The sequence below is a fragment of the Panthera tigris genome, chromosome D2 (genome assembly GCF_018350195.1).
Source record: "Panthera tigris isolate Pti1 chromosome D2, P.tigris_Pti1_mat1.1, whole genome shotgun sequence".
Lineage (NCBI taxonomy): Eukaryota > Metazoa > Chordata > Mammalia > Carnivora > Felidae > Panthera > Panthera tigris.
Genome location: NC_056670.1, coordinates 13,498,634 through 13,511,372, shown reverse-complemented (window position 1 = coordinate 13,511,372; position 12,739 = coordinate 13,498,634). Strand labels below are relative to the sequence as shown.

The window sequence follows — 12,739 nt, the reverse complement described above, 5'->3', positions numbered from 1 at the left end:
CAGACAAGCCCACACCAGAGGCTCCAATGTCCCCGCCCCAGCCGATGTGAAAATCTGTTGGTCGGGTATCACGTGACCCTCCTCAGGAAAAGAACTGGCCTTGCCTGAGACCACGGTGGGCACCAGGCACTGTAGTCGATAACTTTCCACGCAACGCCCTCTTCCGCCTTTACACAACCCCATGAGGCTGGGACTATCACTTAGTTCCATTTGGGGAATTAGTGGGATTCTGAAATCGCCTTTGCTTTTCCTCCAGGTGCCAAATCCCTGAACTGCTAAAAGAGAATGGGGTAATCCTGGTATTCGGAGCTAGTGAGTAACTTTGCCAAAGTCTGTATGAGCAGCTGGAAAAAACACTAGGAGAGACGCATGTACCAGCCAAGGAAAAACTCTTGTGGTTGGTAAATAATGCAGGATCTGTATGGTGGGTTCCAGACAGAAAGGGAGATTTAATTTCTCCTTATGCATTTTTCTTATTAAAAAAAAAAAAAAGAGAGAGAGTTTCAGCACTGAGCGCTTTAATCACAGCATCGTGGCATATGTGTGGTGCTGACATCTGGAAATATTTAGCAGTACCACAAACAAATAGTTAAGGAGTTCACCCAGAGCATCCAACACAAATCTGACTCTAACCCAGATTCCTAGCAGCACCTATCAAGAGTGAAGGAGCGTGAAATTCCTGTATACATCTCACCTTCCTCTGTACCAGCCACAAACACAGTTGGATCCGACTCCTGGGCCTGGAAAAGACAGGGAGATCCTGGTATGTTTCCCACCGGCAGGATCAGTGGGATCTGGCAGAGCCCCTCTTCCCCATAGATGCTATGGAATGGGCTGGGCAGACTCACCAGCTTTAGTTCCAGATGGAGCTAGACATTGCCACACACACACACACACACACACACCCTGGCCAGGGCCTGCTGGGCCTTCTTCCCTACTGGGCCGGACCAGCCCCTTCCCCTGTACTTCCAAACCCAGGCTGCTACTCTGGGTTACTCCAGTTCAGCCAATGAACCTGGCCTGCTATTTCCATTGTCATCGGGGCTTTCAGAGTCTTTGGGACACTCCTGTTGCCCCAGGATTACCAAACTGTTCCACCAAAGAACACACGTACCCAAACAAAATCTGAATCCCCTCTTCTTCCAGCTCTGCCGGACCCCAATCCCACCCCAACCTGGCCCTCGTCGGCTTTTGCTCTTTAGTTTCATAGAGAGAACGTTGGGAGATTATATCAGGTCCCTGGATATACTTGCGTATGTCCCTTCACTACAGAATTAAACTCATGCTCCTCCCCAAACTTACTTTCCTTTCTATATTTAGTCCTGACTCAGTGATTAGCAACGCTGTCTGCTCAAAGATAGAAACCAAGAGGCCACCCCAGACTCCTCCTTCCGCCTCATTGCCTCCATATCCAAAGAAATACCAAGTCCAATGACTTTTTTTTATCCTAAAAAACTTCTCACAGTTGTGCCCTCCTACCTATCTGCCTCTGTTAGCTCTCAAATACTTATTACAATACCCTCTGAGTTGGACCTCTAGCCCCTAATGCCTTCCACAACAGTCTTCCTAAAACATGAATTGGATTCCGAGCTTCTCCTCCTTGGAAGCCTTCGTTGACTTCCCAAGTGAGTGATGAATGATCTTCTCTCCTGGGAAATGTAGCCCAGCTCTCCAGCCTTTCTCCTCTCTCTCCCTCCTGGCTTTAATCTCCAGATCAAAGGGCTCCAACCAAGGTCTTGCAACCAAGGGCTGCAAAGTCCATGAGCCACTGAGATGTGCAAAACGCCCGGCATATGCATGGTTTCTAGAGCGATTTCCCATCGTGTTCTAAGGGTTCTCAAGAGTCCATAACTTGAACAGAAGTCACGAATGCCTTCTCATGTGGCATTCCTTCACAGGCTTACCTCCACTCATCTCACACATAGCTTGTCAGAAACATCCACACATATTTGACCATAACCTAGGGTAAGAAACAGATTTTATTTATATATAAAACAGAACCAAACCTTTACCGAAAACTTCTTAAGCTTACTATATCCTATGCATGTTAATCCTTCCTATTTTTGCTATTTCCATTTTTTAATACTGACTGTGACCGCTTAAACTCATTTTACAACCCACCCGCCAATGGATCCAACCTGCAGTTTAAAATTTAGGTCTTGGTACTATATCGTCTTTGTGGTTCTCTATTATTTTTTGTCTTGACTCCCAACTGGACTGTAAACTCCTTGAGGGCAGGGATCATGATATACACATTTTCAATATTGCCCATAGCACAGATTAAATGCCTTAGAAATGCAGGAAATCCCCTGGAAGGAATGTGGGAAGGCCCTGAAACAAAGGTTTCCTCGGTATAGAAACTGCCAACTATTTTATGTATGGGGATGTAAAAATAATGATTTAATGGAAAAGAATTCCCTGGGCCGTACCTGGGAGTAAGGTGGGGTCCTTGTGGTGTTGGTTTAGTGTAATCACCGTCCACGAAGTCCAGTCTGGGTTTATGCAGTAGGAAATACATTGGCCCATGAATAGCTCAGCAGAACAATAAAGCCTAAACACTTTGAGGTCTCTCTCCCACTAGACGTAGGAGAAAAAAACTAAATTATTAATGGAATTAAAACGCGGCTTTGCAGAAGACACAGAGGTGAGGAAGTAACTTTTTTTTATTATTAAATCTATCAATCAGTCTTTGAGAATTTGTCATTCTCTGCTATACCAGGCAGAGGATTTTATTTTATTTTTATTTTTTTAACGTTTATTTATTTTGGGGAGAGAGAGAGAGAGAGAGAGAGAGAACAAGTGGGGGAGGGGCAGAGAGCAGGAGACACAGAATCCCAAACAGACTCCAGGCTCTGAGCTGTCAGCACAAAGCCCTATATGGGGCTCAAACTCATGAACCACGAGATCATGACCTGAGCCGAAGTCAGACGCTCAACCGACTGAGCCACCCAGGCGCCCATCCAGGCAGAGGATTTTAAATACATGAAGCCATCCCTCCAGAGCTTGATAAACCAGTAAACGTGTAGAAACCAACAGACCGAAATGGCTAAGGGTTCAGCTGCGGGTATGGACATTAAGGGGAAAGTTCAGGAAAGGAGATCTTATACCCCACAGAGGGAAATTCTTCCTTCCGCCCCAAAGCTAAGGTGCGGGTGTTACCTTGGCATAAACATCAATGTCACAGGAAAACAGAGGCTGGATAAGCCGGACGACCTTTGTCAACCGCAGTGTCTGCTCCCAAGGGCAGGAAGGCGGCGCTGGCCGGTTTGTGGAGGGAACAGGTGCTGCCACGTGGGAGGTCGCTCCGCCCCACAGCCCACAGAGCTCCCCGCGCGAGAGGGAGAGTGCCTCCTCTTTCCCACAGAGATGCCCCTTGGCAGCATTCATGGGGCTAGGCTGCTCCCCAGCTTGAGGATCCCACCTGACCCCCAAGCCCCATCACACACAGACCCGGAGGCACATCACCCGACTGGTACGACCCTGTTCTCCTGACCCCCGAAGTGAGAAGACAATCCCCGCCTTGAGGAGGTGCTGAGATCTCGGGCATTCAGGACCTAGAACACAGCACGCGCTCAGTCGAGGGCAGGTGCTGTTTCTCTGGATTTTGTTCGCTTCGTTGATTGACTTACACTGCACGCACTCCTGCCTTTGTCGCTCTGGCCCGCCGAGGAGTGTGACGGCTGAGAGGGAAACTGACGCGGCTCCCGAAAGGAAGCCCGGCCCTGGGCATCAGCCCAGCCCAGAGGCACACACCTTGAGCACGCTGGATCCCGCACCATCGCAGCAATGGCAGTAACGGGGACGGCCCAGGCCCCCGGGACATAGGACGTGAGGAAGTCGACTTGAATAAACACCAGCAGTTCACGTTCAAGTGTACTTTGGCTGAGACGCCAGCCCATCACACTTCCATTACCGGTAGCGCCTGCTTCTCCCCGGCGCCCCCAGTCCGCACCCACGCTGACGGCTCAGGAGCAAGGTGATTCGCCCTCTGGACACGAAGGGGGAGTCCCTGGTTCACATCCTGCTGATGATGCTTTCCGGAGGCCAGCGTGCTCTCTGCATTCTTGAGTCCAGAAGCATGAGAACAGGAGGAAATGTCCAGCCTGGCATACTTCAGTAAAACAAAATAAACTCAGCTACAAGTAGTTACAAAACTGCTCTCCGGGGAGCGGTTCCCGCCTCCGGCACACTCCCCGGAGACTCATGCTTTTAAAAAGAGATTTAAAATTCCCACCCTATAGTAAACGCTCTTTCAATCACGACGCAGCAAAACCGTGGCCCCACCATGAACTCATACTGCCTTCCTCCCTGCTCACCGCTGCCTCTAAGCCCTGACAGATTTCCCTTGGGTTTAGGGTGGCTTTTTTGTTTGTGTGTTTCTTAGGTTTTTTTGGCCCAGCGCATTTAAGTGCAGCCTACTCCCTGCAATTTGATATTTGCCTTGTGGACAACCTCGTGCCATTCAACACAGATAACCCAATCACAGCACGCTGCGGCCAGCTTGCCCCGCTCCCAGGAAAAGCTAACGATGACCCCGCACAGGAGCACGGGGCCTGAGACCTTCCACTTGGTTCCCACCCTGCACGTGAAAGAGGGAGTGAGAAGGAAGACACGCGACCTCTCCCCAGACGCAACTGTGGCCAAGATTGCTGGTGGCCTGACAAAACCATCGTTGGAGCCTCTCTACCTGGGCGGGCACATGGCCGCCCAGAATAGAGGTTACATCCCAGCCTCTTCTGCAGCCATAGAAGTTCTAGATAATGGAATGTAAGCAGAAGTGTCCTGTGGCTGCATTTTTGTTTTGTTCTCTGCGGTTCCCCCTCATTCTGCCTGCTGCCTGAAATGCGGGTGCTGCCATCTTGGACCAGGAGAAAGAGAATCAAGGGCCAAGCGAGGGCCAAGTGGAGGGTCGGGGAAGGCTGGGCCCTAAGGATTCCGCGGATCGCTTCCCCCTGGGCTCGGTTTATGTGAGACAGAAATAAACTCCTGTCTGGTTTACGCCACGGTGATACTGAATTTTCTGAATCTTGGAATTGAATCCTGCCCTCCTCATTCCAACAGTTCCGTCTCAGGACAAAGTCACCACTGAAAATGGCTGGCAGGTCTAATCCACTATGGTCCATCTACAAAGCTATTCCTCGCAGCGAGCACCGAAAAGTACACGTTGTCACCAAAGCTACCTGAGATGGTTTCTAGAACAGCAGAGCCACAAGTTCACCCGTTCGTTTATCCACTGTCCCACGTGTGCACTCGGTGCCGGGTGTGAGGCCGGATCCCGGAGGTACAGACATAAACAGGATGCACTGGGCCCTGTCCTCCCAGGAAGTGCTCCCACTCTCACAGGGAAGAGAAGCCAGAGAACAAGCAATGAGATGAGGGGAGGAAAGCGTGAAAAGGACAGCGTGGTGTGGAGATTCAGCCCTGTGAGGAAGGCCATCCGCTGACAAGCACGACCAGGTATCCCTCGCTTGTCAGACTCACTTTCATGGGAGGAGAGGGCAGTCTGCAGGGAGGAAAAATGGGTGGGCGGGCCAAGGGAGAAACGTGCACAAGATCAGGGCAAAGGGGAAGTCGCCACCTCCACGTCCCGGGCCAGGTGTGGGTACAGGCCACTGGCTTCTCCTCTAGGTGCAGTGGGGACAGACATAGGCCACTGTGTCCCCTTGGGAGCGACTTGGCCTTTGTTCTCTCCTGCTTTGTAATGCTTCCTCCCCCAGCACCTCCCCACTTGCCTACAGAGACCTCAGAACCAACGCTCCATCAGGGAACAGCCCTCTCTAGACATCTCCCCACTCGGCTGTCTGGTTCTCACTCAGCACTGTCCTCTGATCCCCACCAATGTCCCCTCCAGAACCTCACTCCCCAGGCTTCTCCCATCATGGTGTAAGGGTGCATCCCTCTATTTTTTAAAAATGTTTATTTATTTTTGAGACAGAGAGAGAGAGAGAAAATTCGAGAGCTGGGGAGAAGCAGAGAGAGAGAGAGAGAGAGAGAGAGAATCCCAAGCAGTGTCTACATTGTCAACGCAGGGCTTGATCTCACGAACCTTGAGATCATGACCTGAGCCAAAATCAAGAGTCAGAGCGTTAACTGACCAGGCCATCCAGGAGCCCCAGGGCTCATCCTTCTAATCAATCTCCAATTCCTTTTCTAATCATTCTGCTTCCCTTTCCAGATATTGATGCTGTGACATCCAAAGAAAAGCGACAGAATCTCTGTAGGTTCAAGGAGACGAAAGAATCAGGACAAGTAAATGCAGTGAACGAGTCGGAAATGGATTGTGGAAGGAGGGTGGGGAGTGTTATAAAAACATTATCGGGACCTTCCTTGGTGACATGTGAATATCGACTTCATGTTAGATCATAGCATTGGATGAGATCATTGTGTCATGGTTATATAAGAGCAAGGCCCTCTTGGGAGATATTTGCTGGAGTATTTCAGGGTGAACAGCCATATTGTCTGCAACATAATCCCAAACAGTTCAGCAAAATAAAATGCGAATACTATGTATTCAAAGAGAGAGAGAGAGAGAGAAATCTGTATGAAAGGTATATAGATGTTCCTTGTACTATTCTTGCAACTTTTCTGAGGAAAAGAAAAATTCTTTTCTAAGAATTTCTTTCAAAATACAAAGTGGGGGCGCCTGGATGCCTCTGTTGGTTAAGCGTCCAACTTTGGCTCAGTTTAAGATCTAGCGGCTCATGGGTTCAAGCCCCACGTCGGGCTCTGCGCTGACAGTGCGGAGCCTGCTTGGGATTCTCTCTCTCCCTCTCTCTCTCTCTCTGCCCCTTCCCGGCTCATGCTTTCTCTCTCTCTCTCTCTCTCTCAAAATAAATTTTAAATAACTACAAGGTAAAGAGAAACATCTTAAAGATTAGAGAGAAAGAAGAAGAAAAAAAGGAACCCAGAGGGGTGCCTGGGTGGCTCAGTCGGTTAAGTGTCCGACTTCGGCTCAGGTCATGATCTCACGGTCTGTGAGTTCAAGCCCCGAGTCAGGCTCTGTGCTGACTGCTCAGAGCCTGGAGCCTGTTTCAGATTCTGTGTCTTCCTCTCTCTCTGACCCTCCCCCATTCATGCTCTGTCTCTTTCTGTCTCAAAAATAAATAAACGTTAAAAAAAAAAATCTTAAAAAAAAAAAGGAACCCAGAGGCAGGCATGGAGGTATTTCCAAAAGAAGAGTCTGAGAGTCGCCTGGGTGGCTCAGTCAGTTGAGCGTCCGACTTCAACTCATAATCTCATGGTTCGTGAGTTTGAGCCCCTCGTCGGGCTCCGTGCTGACAGCTCGGAGCCTGGAGCCCGCTTCGGATTCTGTGTCTCCCTCTCTCTCTGCCCCTCCCCTGCTCATGCTCTGACTCTCAAAAATAAATACACATTTAAAATAATATAAGAATAATAAATAAAATATTAAGAAGAGTTTGAAAGAGCTAAAAGGTCACCCAGAAGGGAGATGACCACGGGAGATGTGGTCTAGTCTGAGAAGCCCTCAAGACCGGGGACAGAGCCTCATGGTTTCCCGGGCTCCAGACCCCAGCCTCGCCGCATGATAACAACCCTCCTTAACTTTGTTTGCCCTGCTATTTATAGAGCGACTGCTTTCTACATAAAGCCCCGAAATAGAAATGTTACAAGAGCGGCTGGTGCCTCACGGGAACCTAATAAAACGTCTGTTTCCAAACAGTCCTGCTTCTGTCATAAATATTCTGTGGTTCTCGCTCCTTCCTACTTTATTAGCAGGCGCATTTGCACCAAAACGGGACTCCATTTATTAAGAATTTATCTCTCCCTGCTGTTTACCACCTGCCTGAAGATTCACGGGGCCGCCTGGGACGTCGCCCACGATGGAATCACACTGGCCTTAAGCCCAAAGGTGAGGGGCGCCCGGCCAGCCCAGTGAAGACTCAAAGAGGGATGCCGTGTTCTGGGGCCTCAGCAAACTGAACCTAAAAGCTGATGTGTTCACACACATGTACATGAGTGAAATTGCTGGCCATGTCCCTGGGGAAGACTTGGTGGGATCCGGGGAGGGCAGCCCCCATTGGCTGGCAGACAGATCCTCAGATGGCCTGTAGGGTCTGCTTGCCCCCAAGACTTCCAGGTCCCTTCATCTTTCCAATTTATCGTTGGATGATGCCTTAATTTGCTCAAGCAGGTTACCACAGACTGTGTGGCTTAAACGAGAGACATTTCTTTCTGGAGGTTGGAGGCCCAAGATCGAGAGGCTGGCCCGTGGGGTTCCTGGTAAGAGCTCTCCTCCTGGCTTGCAGATGGCCGCCTCTTCTCCGCGTCCTCACATCTGGACTGTGGGAGGGGGCAAGTGAGAGGGGACTCTTCTTACAGGGACACTAATCCTATCAGGTCAGGGCCCCACCCTAATGACCCTATTTCACCTTAACTGCCTCCATAAAGGCCCTGTCTCCAAATACAGTCCCGTTGGGGGTTGGGGCTTCCACATATGAATTGAGTGGGGACACCATTCAGCCCCGAACAGACGAGCTGTCGCTGAGGCCCCCAAACCCTTCTTTTGGTGAGAACCAAGGCTGCCCCCTCCTTTCGGCTGCCTTCGGGCCTTGCCTACCATCTCCCCACTCTTTGCCAGGTCGTGGCCTCGGCCTGCCTCACACTGAGGGGACCGAGGGCCAGACCAGAGGCAAGGTGGCTGGACAGGCCCAAGGTGCTGCATATGGGAAGCAGGCAGGGGCACAGGCTGCCAGTCAGGTTGGGCCCTGTACGTGAAGCCCCGTCCGGGCTCCGACCCTCCTCAACCCAGGGCAGCCTCTGCCCAGGAACTGACCGTGAGAGAGCCACCGAGTGACCCCGGCGCCGGGCACTCAAGGGCTCTGAAGGGCTCCGAGCACAGCAGTCCTCACGTGTGATTGCCATTCAGCTTTTTTGCTCATTGTTGCATGCCTAACAATCGGGAATGTTTTACTTGGAACCGGCGTGCAATCCCATCATGCTCTACTTCCTTTGTACCGAACAAGTGTTATTTAATGGGGCAGTTTTGATTGTTTTGGAGATAGGCACATATTTGGAAAGAGGAGGGGTTTGTGTGCCTTGATTATATTGGCCGGCTTCCTTTATTTTTTCTGGGAAATCCTTCTTCCCGTGTGTAGATATGGTAAGTCTCACAGAACCGCACAACAGAGCACATGAGACCCTTGCCCCCTCCTCCTGGGGCAGTTTCATCCCAGCCTGCCCGCTCGGGGTCCTGGGAGGCCACGGGGCAGGGGCAGGGGCTGAGTCAGTGGCGCCTCGGGAAGCTGTAACATCACACTTAGGTGAAGCCATCCACGTGAGCTGGCCTGTCTGCTCGGTACTGGAGACGGGGACATATCAAATTGCGAGTGTGCTCCAAAGGCCTCGTGCTGGCCCCGGGTCAGCACAAGCGTCTGGGGCCCCCTCCCTTCCCTTTCCGCTCCTTTCCTTCAGCTCTCCCCCGCCCCCCTCCACCGGGAGGCCTTTCCTCTCTCACGGAATGTCAGCCTTCAATGGAAGAATGACCATTGTTCCTTCTCAGGGAAGAGGCCTTCATGACCGCTGTCCTTTCTCGCATCCTGTTCCTGGATTCTGAGTCCCACCGTGGGGCCGCCTAGGCTTTCTGCCCACCTGGGAGCCCGCCTGCTCTGGGATTTGCACCCCCACCCCCCACCCCTTGCGCTCTCCTTCTCCCCCAGCCAGCTGTCTCTGGCCTTTCTCCTCTCCCCTCTTCAGGGCCACCAGACTCCTTGTGGGGAAGCGTCCTCCAGGCGTGGGGGTGGGGAGGCACCTACCTGGGCGGCTCTGCCTTCTGCTTCCCCATCTTCATGCTCTGTGCATCATGGGACACACTTGTCCAGGACCTCATGTGAAAAGACCCACAGCCAGCTCCCCCACCAGGGTCCTGGGTGCTTCTTGGTGGCACCACCTGGGATGCAGACCACAGACGGCTTGCTGACTCACCAGGGATGGAGGTGACTGTCTCCCATGTCTTTCAGGGCAAACGGAGGCCTAGTCGGCATCATGTGTCACAGACTCACAAAGTCCCCTGCTTGCTCGCCAGCCCCTAGTCCCGGGGAGCCATTTCTGCAGGCTGATTACCACCTAGGGACCCAAGGACACCAGGCCTGCGTCCTGCTCCACCCCCAAGTCCCAAGGCCCGGGACAGGGGTGGCTGGCTTGGGAGCTGGAATCCAGAACATTACTCCTATTTTTGCAGCTACATTTTCTCTTCACCATCTGTAGGTTCAGTTCCTTCTGAACCTTCAAAAAGTCGAATGTGATCACTTCCCTACACGGGGATATAGGCGTGGAACCCAAGGATCTTTCACGGAAAACACCAAACCTGGAAGGTGGCCCTGAGAACGTTCTCTGACCCCTGTGCGTGTCCAACTTGTCTCCTGCTTGGGGGCCACAGCGCGAGCGAGGGCAGGAGGAAGAGCTTTGCACACAGCTTCTTGTACGGTGCGCTTCCTGTCCTCTGCCAGTCTCCTCTTCGTCATCCTCACCGGGAGAGAGAGAGAGAGAGAGAGATGTGCTTCACAGATTTTGTAATTTCATTTTCCCGCCGTTATGAAATGTCCTAGTAAGCCCACACTTCAGCCAAGCTCAAAGGAAAATCAGTAGTGTTTCCATCCCTGGACACAAAGCGTACCTGCTGAAGCAGGTGGGAGCTCCCCTGCTTGGGGTCCCCAGGATACGGCCTGTTTGGACCCCATCCCCAAATCTACCTCTTTCCCTTCTTCCCAAGGAAGGGTGTGGAGGTAGAGGCTAGAGCCCCCACGGGACCCAGCCAGGCCGCGGCCAGCACCCACACGAGGCCAGCTGTCCCCTTCAGACACAGGAGGTCAGGTCAGCGCAAGCCAGAGGCCTTGGGACCAAGCCCCGGGCCAGAAACTACACTGGCTGAGATATTTCTTAGAAACAAAAGAGCCGGCGGCCCCTCTGTGACGGAATAGTCAGCTGGGAGCAGCGTGCAGATTAACTGCTGTGTGTCAGGGATTGTACCCGCTTCAGAGACACTGTGGCCCTGTTTCTTTCATGCTCAAGGGAACAAGAGGCCTGGAGAGGCCCAGTGTTGACCCAGACCAGGAGTCACAGCTGGAAGGGAGAAACACTCTGAATCTAATCTAAGGGCTTCTGTTTCCTTCTGTTAATGGGCTCCCTAATCCAGGGCTCTCCTCCCCCTGGAGCCCCTTCTTGGCCAGGGTAACTTGTTACCATGCCAGCATATGCAGACAGCCTCGATGGTAGGGTCTCTGCTAGCTCTCCATTAGGAACCTTCCCACCATGGCCCATGACTGTCACAAATGCTGGTGCTTTCCAGGGGTTTCTCCCTCCACCCAACCTCTTCTGCTCCATGATTCCAATCACCTGCTGCTTTCCATGGCTCCTGCCTCTAGCATGAATTTCTCCTCTGAGACCCAAACCAGATGCCCAGATTTCTACTGGACAATGGATTCTCATCTCAACATGCCCCAGAACCAACTGTTCACCTTTCCCCCCATTCCCTCCCCAGAGAATAGGACCCCCATCCACCTGGCCACCCAAACCAGCAACCTGAATTTACTCACCATCCAGGTCCTGGAGATTCCACCTTTTGTGATTTTGTTTCGACCCTCTCCTCTCCACCCCCACCACAATGGCACTGCCTCCCCAGGCTTCAGCACCTCTCTCGTCTGAACTCACACATCCCTCCAGCCTTCCTCTGGGCTTAATTTCTTCATCCAACCTCAGCAAAGCCACCGGAGTATCCCTCTAAAACAGGAAGTTCTGGCCACATTATCCCCCAGCTTGTACCTTCGATGGCTCTCTCTGGCCCATTGGGAATCATATCCAGCCCCATCCTGCCCTGGACCCCTCTTGTTCCTAATCTCCAGCTACACTGAAGGCCTGTCCTTTCCCAAACATGGCCTTATCTCCCACTCAAGTGTCTCTGCCTACCCTGTTCCCTCCTCACCCCTCCCAAGAGATCCACAGCAGAGATCTTTCTCTCTTTCTTTCTCAAGCCTCCATTCAAGAAGGCCCTCTCCCATGAAAACACTTCCTGACACAACAGAACACATCAGTAGTGCTCACTGCTTCAGGGCGAAGGGGCCCACATCTCATGGCTTTGTTTTCTCCTCATCTGTTCCATCTTGATGGACATTTGGGCTGTTCCCAGTTTAGGGCTAGTACACATGGTGCTGCTATGAGCATCCTTGTGCTTGTATACTGGTGCGTGTATTACCTCCAAGCCTTTCCTTTCCTTGTGGAAAAGTTTTAAATTATGGATTCGATCTGTTTAACAGTTATTAGACTGGTTAAGATTCATATTTTCCTTATGTCCATTTCGTAAACTGTGTTTTATAGGAATTTACCACGTATCTGAATTTTCAAATGCAATGGCATTTTACTGAAGGTGGGCTCTGTTGTGATGTCTCCTTAACATGCCTAACATTAATGATGTTTACCTGTTCTTTCTCCCCCACCCCCTTGTTCAGTCTTGCTAGGGCTTTATTTTTTCAATCAGTTTTATTATTCTTTCCAAATAATCTAACTTTTAGTTTTGTCGATGTTTCCTATTTTATGTGTGTTTTCCACTTCATTAAATTATTCGTTTATCTCCTTTTTTTCTTCTTTTTCCTTTCTTTTGGGTTCAGATACTGGGCTGTAAACTCCTTGAAGGCAAATGTTATGTCTTGGCTGTTACATTTAGATGTTACATTATCAGCCTAGCATAGTGTCTGGCACATAAAAAATGTATAGTAAACTTTTAGGGAAG

General features: G+C 51.1%; 1 long non-coding RNA gene across 1 annotated transcript; it reads right to left on the bottom strand.

The window, feature by feature from the left end:
• Positions 1-512: 512 nt before the first annotated feature.
• Positions 513-5,358, bottom strand: LOC107179996. Its single transcript, XR_001510745.2, has 4 exons — positions 3,160-5,358; positions 2,430-2,577; positions 1,905-1,960; positions 513-740 (listed from the first exon to the last, which is right to left on the bottom strand). It is a non-coding gene; the product is annotated as an uncharacterized LOC107179996 (long non-coding RNA).
• Positions 5,359-12,739: the final 7,381 nt, after the last annotated feature.